Genomic DNA, 14,799 nt, shown 5'->3' with positions numbered 1-14,799 from the left:
CCCCCCCCCCCCCCCCCCCAACCATTATACTGATTAGGCGGGAGATCATTATGCAGTCCCTATCTAATCTATATATCTTGTATCTATCTATGTATTACCTATATCTATCTCCTATCTATTATAATGTATATCTATCTATCTATTATCTATCTATTATCTATTATCTATTATCTATCTATTATCTATCTATTATCTATCTATTATCTATTATCTATCTATTATCTATTATCTATCTATCTATTATCTATCTATTATCTATTATCTATCTATCTATTATCTATCTATTATCTATTATCTATCTATTATCTATCTAATATCTATCTATCTATCTATCTATCTATTATCTATCTATTATCTATCTATTATCTATTATCTATCTATTATCTATCTAATATCTATCTATCTATCTATCTATCTATCTATCTATTATCTATTATCTATCTATTATCTATCTATTATCTATTATCTATTATCTATCTATCTATCTATCTATCTATTATCTATTATCTATCTATTATCTATCTATTATCTATTATCTATCTATTATCTATCTATTATCTATTATCTATTATCTATCTATTATCTATCTATCTATCTATCTATTATCTATCTATTATCTATCTATCTATTATCTATTATCTATCTATTATCTATCTATCTATCTATCTATCTATCTATCTATTATCTATCTATTATCTATTATCTATCTATTATCTATCTATTATCTATCTATTATCTATTATCTATCTATTATCTATTATCTATCTATTATCTATTATATATTATCTATTATCTATCTATTATCTATCTATTATCTATCTATCTATTATCTATCTATTATCTATTATCTATCTATTATCTATCTATTATCTATCTATCTATCTATCTATCTATCATCTATCTATCTATCTATCTATCATCTATCTATCTATCTATCTATCTATCTATCTATCTATTATCTATCTATCTATCTATCTATCTATCTATTATCTATCTATCTATCTATCTATCTATCTATCTATCATCTATCTATCTATCTATCTATTATCTATCTATCTATCTATCATCTATCTATCTATCTATCTATCTATCTATTATCTATCTATCTATCTCCTATCTATCTATCTATCTATCTATTATCTATCTATTATCTATCTATTATCTATCTATTATCTATTATCTATCTATCTATCTATCTATCTATTATCTATCTATCTATTATCTATCTATCTATTATCTATCTATCTATTATCTATCTATCTATTATCTATCTATTATCTATCTATCTATCTATCTATCTATCTATCTATCTGTCTATCTATCTCTCTGTCTTCCGTGCTGTATCCATGGTTTTCGGATCCTTCTTCCCATGCCGCTCCTCTGGCAGGAGTCGTATTTTCCGGGCCGGGGAGATCTGTTTTGAATTGGTTTGTTTGAAGCTGGAATCTTGTGTGGTAGCAAATCCTTCTATTTGTTTGGCTTGTGCGTGGAGCTGTCAGGACGCGTTACCGTCACTTTCGGATGGAGCGCTGGCTCCGCTTACACAGCTGCTTACAGACTCCAATCCCTCCTGATCGTGTCCACCGCTCCACGTTACCATCGTCTTTACATCCGCGCTCGATTGTAACGGTGGGATTCCGCGGTCACACAGGATCGCCTGGCAGAGATCCACGCTCCCTGCGGTAATGATTCAATAATGACCCCCGACAGATAATACATGTATTATAGAGGAGTTGTGATGTCATCGCTCTTGTCTCCAGTTTCGCTTGCAATGCAGAACACTCCATCTGCGGAGGCGGCAACTGTCGCACCCTCAGGATGTGATTCCAGATTACACAAATGGCGCCATGTATATGCGATATCCTAATGGAAAGGAACAGGCGACACGAGAAAGGCGTGAATCTAATGTGCGCCAGTGATTTTCGCCCCTGTGTATCCGTAGCTTTAAGGCTCGTTCCTGCAGACTTGCATCCTTCCAGCGCCTCCTCAGTTGCGCTCTCTCTGTGACGGTTTTACAAGTGCAGCCTGGAGGCAGCGCTCCGCTCCCCGGTGATTTGAGGGGGTCCGGGGCCGAGGTGTGAAATTGTAAAGAAACCGTATTTGCTTCCTTCTCCTTGAAGGCGGCGAACGTCACTCTCTGCCGACATCTGAAAGCCATTAAAGGGCCAGAGGAACCAGCGCTCTCTCCTCAGGCTTCTGGAAGTTCACGGTCGGCAGGTCCCGGCCTCTGGGGGACGCCATGTGGTCGCACAAGGTCTGCGGTTAACTCTTTTCCTCCCATTAATCTGTGAGCGCCAAAAGAGCATCAAAATGTCAAAAAACATGGCGTCCGAGTCAGTATTACTGTCCAAGGTCAGCAGCTCGTTACGCCGGTGACATGCACCAAACAAAAATGGTGCCCAGTGACCACACCTTTATCCTTTTTAAAAATGGGCGTGGCCAGACAGTGGCAACATTGTAACTAATGTGTCAGGTCATGACCCCCGTCACCAAACAAAGTATATGCTGGTAAATAGGGGCATAGCCAGACCACATGGCAACATTGTAACCAATGTATCTGCAGGCAGGCGCTCAGTATGGCGGGTGTACGCAGTCACGTGACCACCGAGGTGATACATGATTACAACATCGTAACCCTGTTTATTTTTTATATGAAAGGCGGAACAGCCAGGTTTTGTAAAGAAAATAATAATGGCGCAGTACGTCGACAAATACGACTGTGCTCTGAGATCACTCTGATCGTCTAATTTGTGTGATCGCTTTGATCGGTCTGATTTGTGTGATCGCTGTAATCGGTCTGATTTCTGTGATCGATGTGATCGCTCTGATCAGTCTGATTTCTGTGATCGATGTGATCGCTCTGATCAGTCTGATTTCTGTGATTGATGTGATCGCTCTGATCGCTCTGATTTCTGTGATCGGTCTGATTTCTGTGATTGATGTGATCGCTCTGATCGGTCTGATTTCTGTGATCGCTCTGATCGGTCTGATTTCTGTGATCGATGTGATCGCTCTGATCGGTCTGATTTCTGTGATCGCTCTGCTCGGTCTGATTTGTGTGATCGATGTGATTGCTCTGATCGCTCTGATTTCTGTGATCAATGTAACCGCTCTGATCGGTATGATTTCTTTGATTGATGTGATCGATCTGATTTGTGTGATCGATGTGATTGCTCTGATCGGTCTGATTTGTGTGATCGATATAATCGCTCTGATCGGTCTGATTTCTGTGATCGATGTGATCGTTCTGATCAGTCTGATTTCAGTGATCGATGTGATCGCTCTGATCAGTCTTATTTCTGTGATCGCTCTGATTTGTGTGATCGATGTGATCGCTCTGATCGGTCTGATTTCTGTGATCGATGTGATCGCTCTGAACGGTCTGATTTCTGTGATCGCTCTAATCGGTCTGATTTGTGTGATCGATCTGATCGCTCTGATATCTGTGATCGATGTGATCGCTCTGATCGGTCTGATTTGTGTGATCGATGTGATTGCTCTGATCGCTCTGATTTCTGTGATCAATGTAACCGCTCTGATCAGTATGATTTCTTTGATTGATGCGATCGATCTGATTTGTGTGAATTAATGTGATTGCTCTGATCGGTCTGATTTGTGTGATCGATATAATCGCTCTGATTTCTGTGATCGATGTGATCGCTCTGATCGGTCTGATTTCAGTGATCGATGTGATTGCTCTGATTAGTCTTATTTCTGTGATCGCTCTGATCGCTCTGATTTGTGTGATCGTTGTGATCGCTCTGATCGGTCTGATTTCTGTGATCGATGTGATCGCTCTGATCGGTCTGATTTCTGTGATCGCTCTGATCGCTCTGATTTGTGTGATCGATGTGATCGCTCTGATATCTGTGATCGATGTGATCGCTCTGATCGGTCTGATTTGTGTGATTGATGTGATTGCTCTGATCGCTCTGATTTCTGTGATCAATGTAACCGCTCTGATCGGTATGATTTCTTTGATTGATGTGATCGATCTGATTTGTGTGATCGATGTGATTGCTCTGATCGGTCTGATTTGTGTGATCGATATAATCGCTCTGATCGGTCTGATTTCTGTGATCGATGTGATCGTTCTGATCAGTCTGATTTCAGTGATCGATGTGATCGCTCTGATCAGTCTTATTTCTGTGATCGCTCTGATTTGTGTGATCGATGTGATCGCTCTGATCGGTCTGATTTCTGTGATCGATGTGATCGCTCTGAACGGTCTGATTTCTGTGATCGCTCTAATCGGTCTGATTTGTGTGATCGATCTGATCGCTCTGATATCTGTGATCGATGTGATCGCTCTGATCGGTCTGATTTGTGTGATCGATGTGATTGCTCTGATCGCTCTGATTTCTGTGATCAATGTAACCGCTCTGATCAGTATGATTTCTTTGATTGATGCGATCGATCTGATTTGTGTGAATTAATGTGATTGCTCTGATCGGTCTGATTTGTGTGATCGATATAATCGCTCTGATTTCTGTGATCGATGTGATCGCTCTGATCGGTCTGATTTCAGTGATCGATGTGATTGCTCTGATTAGTCTTATTTCTGTGATCGCTCTGATCGCTCTGATTTGTGTGATCGATGTGATCGCTCTGATCGGTCTGATTTCTGTGATTGATGTGATCGCTCTGATCGGTCTGATTTCTGTGATCGCTCTGATCGCTCTGATTTGTGTGATCGATGTGATCGCTCTGATATCTGTGATCGATGTGATCGCTCTGATCGGTCTGATTTGTGTGATTGATGTGATTGCTCTGATCGCTCTGATTTCTGTGATCAATGTAACCGCTCTGATCGGTATGATTTCTTTGATTGATGTGATCGATCTGATTTGTGTGATCGATGTGATCGCTCTGATCGGTCTGATTTGTGTGATCGATATAATCGCTCTGATCGGTCTGATTTGTGTGATCGATGTGATCGCTCTGATCGGTCTGATATCTGTGATCGATGTGATCGCTCTGATCGGTCTGATTTGTGTGATCGATGTGATTGCTCTGATCGCTCTGATTTCTGTGATCAATGTAACCGCTCTGATCGGTATGATTTCTTTGATTGATGTGATCGATCTGATTTGTGTGATCGATCTGATTGCTCTGATCGGTCTGATTTGTGTGATCGATATAATCGCTCTGATCGCTCTGATTTCTGTGATCGATGTGATCGCTCTGATCGGTCTGATTTCAGTGATCGATGTGATCGCTCTGATCAGTCTTATTTCTGTGATCGCTCTGATCGCTCTGATTTGTGTGATCGATGTGATCGCTCTGATCGGTCTGATTTCTGTGATCGATGTGATCGCTCTGATCGGTCTGATTTCTGTGATCGCTCTGATCGGTCTGATTTGTGTGATCGATGTGATCGCTCTGATATCTGTGATCGATGTGATCGCTCTGATTTGTGTGATTGATGTGATCGCTCTGATTTCTGTGATCGATGTGATTGCTCTGATCGCTCTGATTTCTGTGATCAATGTAACCACTCTGATCGGTATGATTTCTTTGATTGATGTGATCGATCTGATTTGTGTGATCGATGTGATCGCTCTGATCGGTCTGATTTGTGTGATCGATGTGATTGCTCTAATCGGTCTGATTTGTGTGATCGATATAATCGCTCTGATTGGTCTGATTTCTGTGATCGATGTGATCGCTCTGATCGGTCTGATTTCAGTGATCGATGTGATCGCTCTGATCAGTCTTATTTCTGTGATCGCTCTGATTTGTGTGATCGATGTGATCGCTCTGATCGGTCTGATTTCTGTGATCGATGTGATCGCTCTGATCGGTCTGATTTCAGTGATCGATGTGATCACTCTGATCAGTCTTATTTCTGTGATCGCTCTGATTTGTGTGATCGATGTGATCGCTCTGATCGGTCTGATTTCTGTGATCGATGTGATCGCTCTGATCGGTCTGATTTCTGTGATCGCTCTGATCGGTCTGATTTGTGTGATCGACGTGATCGCTCTGATCGGTCTGATATCTGTGATCGATGTGATTGCTCTGATCGGTCTGATTTCTGTGATCGATGTGATTGCTCTGATCGGTCTGATTTCTGTGATCGCTCTGTTTGGTCTGATTTGTCTGATAGATGTGATCGCTCTGATTTCTGTGATCGTTGTGATCGCTCTGATTTCTGTGATCGATGTGATCACTCTGATTTCTGTGATTGCTCTAGTCGGTCTGATTTGTGTGATCGATGTGATCGCTCTGATATCTGTGATCGATGTGATCGCTCTGATCGATCTGATTTGTGTGATCGATGTTATTGCTCTGATCGCTCTGATTTCTGTGATCAATGTAACCGCTCTGTTCGGTATGATTTCTTTGATTGATGTGATCGATCTGATTTGTGTGATCGATGTGATCGCTCTGATCGGTCTGATTTGTGTGATCGATATAATCGCTCTGATCGGTCTGATTTCTGTGATCGATGTGATCGCTCTGATCGGTCTGATTTCAGTGATCGATGTGATCGCTCTGATCAGTCTTATTTCTGTGATCGCTCTGATCGCTCTGATTTGTGTGATCGATGTGATCGCTGTGATCGGTCTGATTTCTGTGATCGCTCTGGTCGGTCTGATTTCTGTGATCGATGTGATCGCTCTGATCGGTCTGATTTCTGTGATCGCTCTGATCGGTCTGATTTCTGTGATCGATGTGATCGCTCTGATCGGTCTGATTTCTGTGATCGCTCTGGTCGGTCTGATTTGTGTGATCGATGTGATCGCTCTGATCGGTCTGATTTCTGTGATTGATGTGATCGCTCTGATCGGTCTGATTTCTGTGATCGCTCTGATTTGTGTGATCAATGTAACCGCTCTGATCGGTATGATTTCTTTGATTGATGTGATCACTCTGATCAGTCTTATTTCTGTGATCGCTCTGATCGCTCTGATTTCTGTGATCGATGTGATCGCTCTGATCGGTCTGATTTCTGTGATCGATGTGATCGCTCTGATCGCTCTGATTTCTGTGATCGCTCTGATTTGTGTGATCGATGTGATCGCTCTGATCGGTCTGATATCTGTGATCGATGTGATTGCTCTGATCGGTCTGATTTCTGTGATCGATGTGATCGCTCTGATCGGTCTGATTTCTGTGATTGCTCTGATTGGTCTGATTTGTGTGATTGATGTGATCGCTCTGATTTCTGTGATCGCTCTGATCGGTCTGATTTCTGTGATCGCTCTGGTCGGTCTGATTTGTGTGATCGATGTGATCGCTCTGATATCTGTGATCGATGTGATCGCTCTGATCGGTCTGATTTGTGTAATCGATGTGATCGCTCTGATATCTGTGATCGATGAGATCGCTCTGATCGGTCTGATTTGTGTGATCGATGTGATTGCTCTGATCGCTCTGATTTCTGTGATCAATGTAACCGCTCTCATCGGTATGATTTCTTTGATTGATGTGATCACCCTGATCACTATGATCGCAGTATTTTACATTATTAATGCAGTATTTGTTACTAAAATATGAGATTTTTCACACAGCAACTGAATTAATTGCAGCGTTAGGTCTCATACACAGGACCGTATGTAATTTGTGGTGCGCAGGACATGAATCCGCAAAAAAAATGGATGACATCCGTGTAATGTCCGCGTTACTTCAATTATTTTTTTTTAACGGATCCATTGTAACATCGTCTGTCCTTGTCTACAAAATAAACAAGAATAGGAGATGTTCTATTTTCTTGCGGGACAGACATACGGACACGGAATGCACACTGAGTCATTTCTGTTTTTCTCCAGCCCCATTGAAATGAATGGTTACGCATACAGACCCGTAAAACAGAGGAACGGAAACAGAAGAAAAATACGTTTGTGTTCATGAGCCCTTATTCTGATAATCTGGCAATTGTTCCAATACAACAGCATTCTTCTGCTTTATTTTGATAGTCCGGCATTGTGCGGCATTATTCTGATAGTCCGGCATTAGGCTTGTGCCGTGGACTCCGATGGTTGGGAACTTGCTGGTCCAGCCTGTGGCACGTGGATTCCAGACTGTGGGATTTTAGTAGTTTAATGAGGGGCTCAGCTACGTCTTAATTCGGTCTGTTTCCAGGAAAACTGGGTGCCAGGTGACAGTGTGGTCGCCCAGTCAGAGGATTAGGAGGCCGAAGAAGCTGGGTGACATTCCCTGTGGAAGCCATTACGGCAGTTTCTACCCCCCATCCATAGAGCAGCAGGCACTGCGCACACAGCTGTGGTGTGGAAATCAGTTTAAACACCAGGATTACGGACGTGGCTCAGTTACACTTCTTGGCGTCATAAATCTCTCTGGGATAATTAGCTGAAGTTTCCATAAAGAAGAGGTCATGTGACCTGATGGCAGGACGATGGGCAGCAGCCTGGCATTGTTCCCTGTGCCCTCTACTGAGCTGGTGGCAGGACGTCAGAGAGTAATAAGTATCCAGTATTATAATTGTAGAATTGATGATAGCGAAAATTGAGAAATTTATAAATGTCTGCTCCACCCCACTCCAACCAGATCCACCAACTCCAAACATACAGTACCTGCTCCACCTGACTCTAACCATGTCCACCAACACCAAACATACAGTACCTTCTCCACCTGACTCCAACCAGGTCCACCAACACCAAACATACAGTACCTGCTCCACTTGACTCCAGCCAGATCCACCAACTCCAAATATGCAGTACCTGCTCCACCCATCTCCAACCAGATCCACCAACTCCAAATATACAGTACCCACTCCACCCGACTCCAACCAAATCCACCAACACCAAACATACAGGACCTGCTCCACCTGACTCTAACCAGGTCCACAACTCCAAACATACAGTACCTGCTCCACATGACTCCAACCAGATCCACCCACACCAAACATACAGTACCTGCTCCATTTGACTCCAACCAGATCCACCAACTCCAAACATGAGTGCTCCACCTAACTCCAAACATGAGTGCTCCACCCAACTCCAACCAATTCCAACAAGATCTACCAACTCCAAACATATCTGCCAACTACAACTGATTCCTACCTGATCCACCAACTCCAAATATACAGTACCTTCTCCACCCAACTCCAACCAGATCCACCTACTCCAAACATAACTGCTCCATCCAACTACAACCGATTCCAACCAGATCTACCAACTCCAAACATACCTGGTATCTGACTGGTATCTCAGTGGTTGTACAGTACCTGGGGTGACTGGTATCTCAGTGGTTTTACTGTGCCTGGGGTGACTGGTATCTAAGTGGTTGTACCGTACCTGGGGTGACTGCTATCTGAGTGGTTTTACCATACCTGGGGTGACTGGTATCTCAGTGGTTGTACTGTACCTGGGGTGACTGGTATCTCAGTGGTTGTACCGTACCTGGGGTGACTGGTATCTCAGTGGTTGTACCGTACCTGGGGTGACTGGTATCTCAGTGGTTTTACTGTGCCTGGGGTGACTGGTATCTAAGTGGTTGTACCGTACCTGGGGTGACTGCTATCTCAGTGGTTGTACCGTACCTGGGGTGACTGGTATCTAAGTGGTTGTACAGTACCTGGGGTGACTGGTATCTCAGTGGTTGTACCGTACCTGGGGTGACTGGTATCTCAGTGGTTGTACTGTACCTGGGGTGACTGGTATCTCAGTGGTTGTACTGTACCTGGGGTGACTGGTATCTCAGTGGTTGTACCGTACCTGGGGTGACTAGTATCTCAGTGGTTTTACAGTGGCCCTGCGGTGTCCGGGTGATGCCAGTATGTCTTCAGTTTTGCATCCCTGAGAAATAGACATCTACTAAGACATTTATTTGATTGAGATTTCATGAAGCCTCATTCTTCTGAACGCTCACTGATGACATCACAGAACGGGTCTCCTGACTGCAGGCAGAGCTTTCAAAGACGAATCAGTAAAAGGAAATTCATGACTTGTAGACACGTGTTCAGACAGATCATGGAGAGGGCAGGACTCTAGTGCGGTACATGCAATCTCAGAACAGATTCAGCAGACACAACACTGCCACATTGTACCAAATCTTGTAGACACCTGCAGTGTGCAACACCGTGGTCCTGAGGTCATCCTTGCATCCAGTCTGCGTGAATGTTCTCATTGATCCAATTTCTTGGATCACCAATTGCAGTATTAATAATATTACAGGGTTGTCTCCCCCTCCCTTTTCAATAGATTTTGAGCACATAAATTGGGGATCTGACCTGAGGGTCACAAGAGGTCAGCCCCAGGTGGGGCCGCATACTAGTCTTCTTAGGAGCCCCAGCCATTATCTTTATATGGACTACTCCCATCGTCTCTCCCCCATTAATCATGGCCCGTCTGTGGTGACCGACTGATGTGACCGCATTCTGAGGTCTTCACAACTAAAAGCCGGGTAAATATTTATCACAGGCATTAACCGCGTCTCTGAGGACTACAATGAGCCGAGACGGGAAAATAGACTTAGGGGCAACTGTTGTTACGGACACATCATACAGTGGACCCTCTGCCCCGGGTGGTTACTAGTGTGTCAAGAATCTTCAGAAAGGGGCCCCATCTTCATCCTTGCTATGGGGTCTACCATAAATGTTCCCTTAGGCATACCTCCCAACCGTCTCAGATCCGGCAGGACAGTCTCAGACTTCGGCATTTGTCCCATGGGCCCAGGAGGGCTGAGGTATGTCCCACTTTCAACTGTATCTACATCCTGAGGACGCAGAGAGAGTTGAGTGCTATCAGCGTCCTGCTCCAACATTCACCCTTGATGACATCACCACACCGGACCTGCTGCTGGGGAGAGAAGGATGCACTCTGTTCGCAGGGGGAATGGGGCTAGGTGAGATTTTATGTAGTAGATGTTATCTGCAGTCCTATGTAATACCACAGAGTGGTGTAACACACAGTGATAACTCTCTGAGTACAGATAATGTAGCAGATGTCACCTGCAGTCCTATGTAACACAACAGATAGCACAGTGATAACTCTCTGGGTACAAATAAGACAGTAGATGTCACCTGCAGTCCTATGTAACACCACAGATAACACAGTGATAACTCTCTGAGTACAGATAATATAGTAGATGTCACCTGCAGTCCTATGTAACACCACAGATAACACAGTGATAACTCTCTGAGTACAGATAATGTAGCAGATGTCACCTGCAGTCCTATGTAACACAACAGATAACACAGTGATAGCTCTCTGAGTACAGATAATGTAGTAGATGTCACCTGCAGTCCTATGCAACACCACAGATAACACAGCGATAACTCTCTGAGTACAGATAATGTAGTAGATGTCACCTGCAGTCCTATGTAACACCACAGATAGCACAGTGATAACTCTCTGAGTACAGATAATGTAGTAGATGTCACCTGCAGTCCTATGTAACACCACAGATAACACAGTGATAACTCTCTGAGTACAGATAATGTAGCAGATGTCACCTGCAGTCCTATGTAACACAACAGATAGCACAGTGATAACTCTCTGGGTACAAATAAGACAGTAGATGTCACCTGCAGTCCTATGTAACACCACAGATAACACAGTGATAACTCTCTGAGTACAGATAATATAGTAGATGTCACCTGCAGTCCTATGTAACACCACAGATAACACAGTGATAACTCTCTGAGTACAGATAATGTAGCAGATGTCACCTGCAGTCCTATGCAACACCACAGATAACACAGCGATAACTCTCTGAGTACAGATAATGTAGTAGATGTCACCTGCAGTCCTATGCAACACCACAGATAACACAGCGATAACTCTCTGAGTACAGATAATGTAGTAGATGTCACCTGCAGTCCTATGTAACACCACAGATAACACAGTGATAACTCTCTGAGTACAGATAATGTGGTAGATGTCACCTGCAGTCCTATGTAACACCACAGATAGCACAGTGATAACTCTCTGAGTACAGATAATGTAGTAGATGTCACCTGCAGTCCTATGTAACACCATCAATAGCACAGTGATAACTCTCTTGAGTACAGATAATGTAGTAGATGTCACCTGCAGTCCTATGTAACACCATCAATAGCACAGTGATAGCTCTCTGAGTACAGATAATGTAGTAGATGTCACCTGCAGTCCTATGTAACACCACAGATAACACAGTGATAACTCTCTGAGTACAGATAATGTAGTAGATGTCACCTGCAGTCCTATGTAACACCACAGATAGCACAGTGATAACTCTCTGAGTACAGATAATGTAGTAGATGTCACCTGCAGTCCTATGTAACACCATCAATAGCACAGTGATAACTCTCGGAGTACAGATAATGTAGTAGATGTCACCTGCAGTCCTATGTAACACCACAGATAACACAGTGATATCACTCTGAGTACAGATAATGTAGTAGATGTCACATGCAGTCCTATGTAACACCATCAACAGCACAGTGATAACTCTCTGAGTACAGATAATGTAGTAGATGTCACCTGCAGTCCTATGTAACACCACAGATAACACAGTGATAACTCTATGAGTACAGATAATGTAGTAGATGTCACCTGCAGTCCTATGTAACACCATCAATAGCACAGTGATAACTCTTGGAGTACAGATAATGTAGTAGATGTCACCTGCAGTCCTATGTAACACCACAGATAACACATGGATAATTATCTGAGTACAGATAATGTAGTAGATGTCACCTGCAGTCCTATGTAACACCATCAATAGCACAGTGATAACTCTCGGAGTACAGATAATGTAGTAGATGTCACCTGCAGTCCTATGTAACACCACAGATAACACAGTGATATCACTCTGAGTAAAGATAATGTAGTAGATGTCACCTGCAGTCCTATGTAACACCACAGATAGCACATTGATAACTCTCTGAGTACAGATAATGTAGTAAATGTTACTTGCAGTCCTATGTAACACCACGGATAACACAGTGATATCACTCTGAGTACAGATAATGTAGTAGATGTCACCTGCAGTCCTATGTAACACCATCAATAGCACAGTGATAACTCTCGGAGTACAGATAATGTAGTAGATGTCACCTGCAGTCCTATGTAACACCACAGATAACACAGTGATATCACTCTGAGTAAAGATAATGTAGTAGATGTCACCTGCAGTCCTATGTAACACCACAGATAGCACATTGATAACTCTCTGAGTACAGATAATGTAGTAAATGTTACTTGCAGTCCTATGTAACACCACAGATAGCACATTGATAACTCTCTGAGTACAGATAATGTAGTAGATGTCACCTGCAGTCCTATGTAACACCACAGATAACACAGTGATAACTCTCTGAGTACAGATAATGTAGTAGATGTCACCTGCAGTCCTATGTAACACCACAGATAACACAGTGATATCACTCTGAGTACAGATAATGTAGTAGATGTTACTTGCAGTCCTATGTAACGCTACATAATTATGATGCCCTTTGTTGAGCCAGCATGCTCAGCTCTGCTACATGTGCTGTTGTTCTCAGGAATGCTGGGCTGCCCTATTCATGGTGAGGAGCTGTCACCCGGGTACATTCCTCGCCCCTCCAGGAGGGTCACATGCCTCTAATCTCCTTACACACTCGTTTCCATTCAGATGGCCCATGAAAGAATTCATCAATCATGTTGCGGAGCGGGGGATTTAAGGAGCGCACTCCCATTTGCCTCCTCAGTCTGAGGCTTCCAGCTCGGGCACTGGGGCTGCTGCGGGGGGCACGCACCCTCACACTCCTCCTGGCATCACACGAGACCGCACTGCCCTGATTCGTAAGTACGGATTTTCATGTTATGATTTTATTGCAGCACTACAACTCCCAGCATGTTCTGACAGACCTGGGGTTTGCTATATTGTAGTTACTGAGCAGTGGTAGAAAGAGACTACTACTCCCAGCATGTCCTCCCACATCTGGGATATATCTTGTAGTAAATTGTCATCAAGGTACTTGTCCCAGTTTGGCGGAGGTAGACTGCAAGCCCTGGCATGCCATGGTAAAAGGACTACAAACCCCAACATGCCATTTGGAAAGGCAATCCAAACCCCAATATGCCATGGTAGAGAATACAAACCTCAACATGCCAGGGTAGAGACTACAAGTCCCAGCATGCTATTGTAACAACTTATCAGCATCAGGAAGGTTCACTGAAGTCTGCTCCACCTGCACTGCCCCAGGAACAGACTGCTATACCCTGGAGGTGACATCATCCCACCGCCTGCTGAGGGACCTGCTCTCCCACCAGGCGCCATCATCAGGTTTAGATGGAGGTAGCGATGGGGGCGGTTTTGTTGAGCCAGCACATCATGCGGGGGGGGGGGGGGGGGGGGGGATCATATCCGTCATCTGATAAGTGTATCACATTAATTATTGATACAATGTAACTGATTCAGCATGAGACCCACATAAAGGGTTAATCCGGTGAGAAGGAGTCAATGTAGCACTTGACCCCTTCCAAAGACCATGTGGATTTCTGTAAGTACCCCCAGATACCTACCATATGGGCAGACGAAGGGAGGGGGGGGGGGGGGGGGGGTCCGAGTACAGCTCTTCTGATTTGAGGAGGTGTCAGCCACATGGTGGTCCCCACATTATCTTCACAGGAACCCCTATTACTTGGACCCTCTGGTGAACAAGAGTCAAGCTAAGATATAAAAGTGTAGGCCATAGAGCTGATAGCGGCATCTCCAACCTCACCGTCTGACCGTGTCCATAGATTTATGGGTCATGGATAGAGATGAGGGATCCACCCAGGGTGATCCAGGATCCCAAAGCCTTGAGGACACATTTGGGGAGAGGGCTTGTTCTGTTCACTTGTATCATGTTTTTTTGGTGAATCA

The 14,799-nt window shown here is 43.6% G+C and overlaps 1 protein-coding gene across 4 annotated transcripts in view; it reads left to right on the top strand.

The window, feature by feature from the left end:
- CNTFR (ciliary neurotrophic factor receptor) overlaps positions 1 to 14,799 on the top strand; it is a 379,375-nt gene that overhangs the window by 150,670 nt on the left and 213,906 nt on the right. The window contains exon 1 of one of the 4 annotated variants that reach the window (XM_040420845.1): positions 13,606 to 13,733. The exons of the other annotated variants lie outside the window; for them this stretch is intronic. The gene's annotated coding sequence lies outside the window, so the exon portion shown is untranslated. Of the gene's footprint in view, positions 1 to 13,605; positions 13,734 to 14,799 lie in introns of those variants that run through there. 4 annotated transcript variants of the gene reach the window in all.

Source organism: Bufo bufo, chromosome 2, assembly GCF_905171765.1.
Source record: "Bufo bufo chromosome 2, aBufBuf1.1, whole genome shotgun sequence".
NCBI classification, from domain to species: domain Eukaryota; kingdom Metazoa; phylum Chordata; class Amphibia; order Anura; family Bufonidae; genus Bufo; species Bufo bufo.
Note: the sequence above shows the minus strand (reverse complement) of the source record. Positions and strands in the feature narration are given on the sequence as shown.